This window comes from Halichoerus grypus, chromosome 1 (assembly GCF_964656455.1).
Source record: "Halichoerus grypus chromosome 1, mHalGry1.hap1.1, whole genome shotgun sequence".
Lineage (NCBI taxonomy): Eukaryota > Metazoa > Chordata > Mammalia > Carnivora > Phocidae > Halichoerus > Halichoerus grypus.
This window is the reverse complement of record NC_135712.1, coordinates 33,104,167-33,109,368: the sequence shown is the minus strand read 5'-3', so window position 1 is coordinate 33,109,368 and position 5,202 is coordinate 33,104,167. Positions and strand designations below refer to the sequence as shown.

General features: G+C 33.8%; 1 long non-coding RNA gene across 1 annotated transcript; it reads right to left on the bottom strand.

Annotated features, from left to right (window-relative positions):
* Window positions 1-1,557: 1,557 nt before the first annotated feature.
* Window positions 1,558-3,448, bottom strand: LOC118528423 (uncharacterized). The gene is made up of 2 exons (XR_004913644.2): window positions 3,357-3,448; window positions 1,558-1,896 (listed from the first exon to the last, which is right to left on the bottom strand). It is a non-coding gene; the product is annotated as an uncharacterized LOC118528423 (long non-coding RNA).
* Window positions 3,449-5,202: the final 1,754 nt, after the last annotated feature.

Genomic DNA, 5,202 nt, shown 5'->3' with positions numbered 1-5,202 from the left:
GGGGATTTTACTAGAATCAGAATAAATTGAATGCCATAAAATGCTGACCAGCAACAAAAATTCTCTCAGGTGTGCCATTCACAGTTGGAAACTTGAAATTTTATAACTGCAAATTCTTTAAAGACAGAGTACCAACTTCATCACTTGGCTCATGGAAAAGTTGAATAAATAGACAATGAAGACCATATATAGTTTTAAAATATAAGATACCTATTTTACATATAAAATATATAAATATAAATTATAAAATGCTGCATTAAGCTTCTCATTTCTCTAATTGTCATCATCCTCTGTGAGGCATTTAATGGGTTAGTATCCATGGAAAATTTAATGAACATAATCACGCAAATACAGAATCCCCCAGTTCTAGTGGAGTGAGATTAAGATTCAATAGATAGGAATTTGGATCAGATGTCAGATGTCCTGCAACTAGGCTTCCCTTAAGCTTTAAAGTATATATAATACGGAAGTTCTAAGTCTGCAGGGATAGTAAGTTTGGGAGAAAATGTGATAAATTTTACCTCATGAATACTTAATTTGCAATGCTTATGGAAATGGAATAGGAGCTTGGAAGAGGGATTGAGAATAAAGGTGCATAATGTCATAAATAGAAAGCCCAATTCTATGAAGATCACCATCATTTGATGGTTCTTCTTATCATCAAATGTATATAACTGAATAGAATTACTATTACAGTCTGGATTTTTAAGCAGATTAAGCTCATGTTGATGGTTTAGATAAGTGACCTAATTGACCACTGCCTTTTAGGACATTTATTAATTAAAGTATAAAAACAGTTGTTGCATTGCTTCATATTACCTGATTTGGTTATTCTGGCCAAATCATATTCCATTCAATATAAAAGCTACAGAAGCTCATTTTTTTTATATAATTTCATTTTTAATTCTTGCTCTCTAGTGGCTACTTCTTTTCTGAAAATAAGCACACTTATAACTGTCCTGTAATACCTTCATTCTGTTACATCCTTGAGCTACCATTGTACCACTCTCAAGATTTTTAAATGTGTATACAGTGTTTATCTCCATTTATTGTCTTTCAGTGAGACATTTCTGAATACCTGGGAACTTGACTGTCTCTCTTTCACTTTGAGGACTAGACTTTCAAGGGGAGTAACTAATAACCGTCATGTTGGTAAATCTAGAAACCTCTTCACAGTCTTCATTCTCCACAATATTTGTCATTTTTTGTTTCTACTGTCCAACTTATTCTGGGTACTTTGTTCCCTTGGCTTCTGTGTTACCTTATATTTATGTTTGCCTTCCTATTGCTGGGGTGTGGCTTCCAAGATCCTATGCGCTGTCCAATATCTTTCCAACAAATCTGTTTTCTAGAATCAGTTATCCAGAATTAGTTCCTCTTTTTTGTACTACGAACTCTTGGGATTAACTCTACTTGTGTCAGCAGTTGGGGCCTCAACATTTTATATTATTTATAAATTACTTTGCTTTATTCATTTATAATGCAAATTCATGTTCTCTGGATATCTATTCAAACTGCAATTCATTATTGATTTTGTTTACTTTGTGTGACTTCCTCTCCATTCACCAATTTTTTATTCTGTAATACTCCCTAGTTGAGAGAAAAATAAAACAGCTGTAAATACCTGGTGTCTCTTCCTTCTCTCCTACTGTATTCACTCCACAGGCATCATTTGCTACTCTAATTCTCATCCCGTCTTGGTTAGTCATCATTATTGACTTAGAATAGTGCTGCGCTGTGTAATATATCTCTGCCACAAAAGTCATTCTTCTTCGTTAAATCCTCTTCACCCACAGCTGCCTGCTGAGCTTCCCTCTCCATCAAGCTGCAGACGCTGCATTTTCTCTGATTGTATTTGTGGCACACTCATGCATGCTTCTTGGGTACAAAATCATTCTAAACCAATAAATCAAATCAATAAATAAGTCAATAAATCTCTTTTGCTTTACAAACATCATCCATCTTTAGCAGAATGAATCACTAGTCCTTGTCCCTACCTTTTGGACCCTTTGAAATGATTTCATATACTATTAGAAGCTCTTTTGGTCCTGTGTTAATGCTTACATTAGATAACACGCTTGACCTTGCACAAGATCCAGACATTTGACCCTAGGAGTCAATTTCAATGAACTCTGTTTTTTCTAAGAGATTTCCACAGGGAATAGAGTATGTTGAAGAAAGTAGTTTAAACAAAACTCATATATATGTATAGATATATAATTATTGGTATATTTATATTATATATGTATATGTGTGTGTGTAAATATTATATCAAAGAATTAAATTGTGATTTTTTATATACAGTTAATTTCCCAAGAATTAAATTTCACATCTTATACCTATGGTAAAATGTATGGTTAATCCCATTCTTTTTGTAATCTTACTAAACTAATACAGTAGACTGGAAGTCAGTATAAAACTCTCCATCTTATATATTAATCAAGAAATTTAAAGGCTTGACTATTTAATGGTCCCAAAAGGTTATTCTAGTTGGACTGAAAACCCTTATTCTCATCTCTAACCTCCATTCCATCCTTCCCCCCTCTCCCTACTCACACACTTATTCTCAGCCACCTCTGCTCTATTTCATGCCCCTAGGAGACTGGTTCTTACAAATCGCATCACCCAGGCTCTCTTGCCCTCTGGCATCCAATTGGATTTGGCCAAAGGTAGGCTCAGACAAAAGATCTGAGGGTATGAGGACAGAGTTCAGAATATTTCATCCCCTTCCCTCCCTCCATCAGCCTTTTCCCACTTCCTCTCTGTTTTTTTTGTTTTTGTTTTTCTTGCAGTGGTCACATTTCTCTAAATTGTGCTATAGCTCCTGTCAACCTACTGGAACTCCATGATCTAGCTCTTAACCAGTTCTGGGGACATGGTTTTCTCTCCTTCCCCTACAGGCATGCAGGCAGCTTCTTGTTACTACTAGTCTCTGGATGCCTTTTGAGATGGATGTATGGATAGATTAGATAGATAGAAAGGAAGATAAATAGATGATAGATAAGTGATAGAGATAGATAGATAGATGATAGATAGATAGATGATAGATAATAGATACAGAGATATATACAGAAATGTCATTTTATTAACTTCTCATCAAAACCATAGCCAAGTGTGCTAAGTGTGCTAAGTGTGTTTCATGCCAGGACTTTCATTGCTGCAGACTGTACTTATTTTAAGAAACAGAAAGGAGGACTAAAAAAAGTGGTCAGAGGTTTAATATTTGGTCATGCTCTCAAGGTCTCAATGACTATTCATTCAGCTCCCAAAAATTCCTGACTGGCTGAATAATTCACCTCTTCTACCATGACTGGGTGTAACCTACAAATTATTTCTGAGAATCCCCTCAGTCTTACCTTAATTTTAGTGTCCGTAGTATTCCTTTCCTGCTCTGTGATCTGCTTCTGATTTCCCAAGTGTCTATGATTGGCAAATGCACTCAAAAATTTCTTCTAAGAGATATTGATTGGCTCCTGCCTTGTGGAGTACAATTTCTCTAGCAAGCAACATTTTCCACCTCTCCCACAAAAGTCCAAAAGCACTGTTCACCAAGCTAAAGGTTTTTCTTATTCTGTAGCTATTAGCTTTCTAGGCTGTGTCACAAGAATTTTAGCTTATTTACCTTATCATAAAGTTTATCTGCCTCAAACATTGCTCTAGTTCTTGAATAAGACTTGACAATACAAGATTACTTTGCAATATGACCAAAGACACATCACCAACAGACAATTTTACAGAGAAAGTAGTCTCATAACTAGCTTGAAATTGAAAACCAAGATGTGACTACACGACAATGGTATTCCTGACAACAAACATAATTTGTTAGTATAAGAAGGCATACCATTTTTCCGTCACTGAATCAGGAAACAGACGCAGAGAGACAAATCACTTAGGCAGATAGAAAGTTGAGACTAGATTTCATATCTCCCAAGTTCTAATTCTATAAAACTGCATTATAAAAAATACATATTTTAACTAAAAATAAATTAACTAATGTGCATTACTCTGAAATTAATAAAAATTTAGACTTGTAAATTTATTTTCCTCAATGAAGCTTTTCCAAATGTTTTTGTTTGCATATTTTATAACTTAATGAAGGCAAAGTTCAGGTAATTTCTCAATAAAGTGGGTAGTATTATATGAGCAAAATAACCCCCCATATACATATTTCAAATATAATATGTCAAAAATTATGCATTAAAGAACCAGCAGGCTTTCTCACACTATACTTACTGAATATTCTATATTATATGTTTTAGTTTTCTAATGTACAAAGTAGATTTGCCTAATGCTCAGAAGACATATATTTATTAAATATAGTTGCTGGCATGACTATACATTTAATAACCTATAGCTCTATATATTGCAGTGTGAACAAATAGTATTTAAAATAGCAATAAATGAACTCATGCAAATTGAAATATCTTTAATTTTCCATTATTTGAGTGTGCAAAGCTAATGGAAGTTTTGGAGGTCATAGGAAAAAGGAGATTTATGTTCTATTTTCTGGTTTTAACCCTGGGATAGTTAAAATCCTTGGATAGTTCTGCTTGTGCAAACATTAACACAGTTTTTATTCTGTTATTGTTGCTGTGGGTTTATCAAGTATTCATGATGTTCACAGATATGGTGGGCTGATGTGTTCAGGGACTGAGCATAAACCTTTGTGTATAGCTGGCAGTAAAGGTGAGCGATTTTGTTACATGTTTAATTTTAGTTCTCTTTCTCTCTCTCTCTTTACAATGTCTTAGCTATTTTTATAGCCGAGAATTCCTCAAGAAATCATGTTTTAATTAGTTTCATAATTTTTTTTCCCATTGGGAACATATTTTGCAGCTATTTGTAAGAAAAAATTGTAAAGAAACCCAACAGGAAAAAAATAGAATTACAAAATGTAAAATATCAAACACTATATCATGAAAATGTTTCCGTTGAATGACACTTGGAGTCTGGGACTCATGCCAGGAAATAAAAGCATTTTGGCTATGCAGTTTCAAGATCAAAAGATCAAATGTTTTTCATAATCTATCATGCAGAAGTTATTTGTTTGATTTATAGTATGTTTCTTCCATTCTCAGAGGGGGAAATAGATGAATATAAAAATACAGAAAATATTAAGGGATATGACTTATTTGTATTTTGGAAGTGTCACGATTTGGTACTCATTTGGAGAACTTGATATCTCTGAAATTATGAAGTATA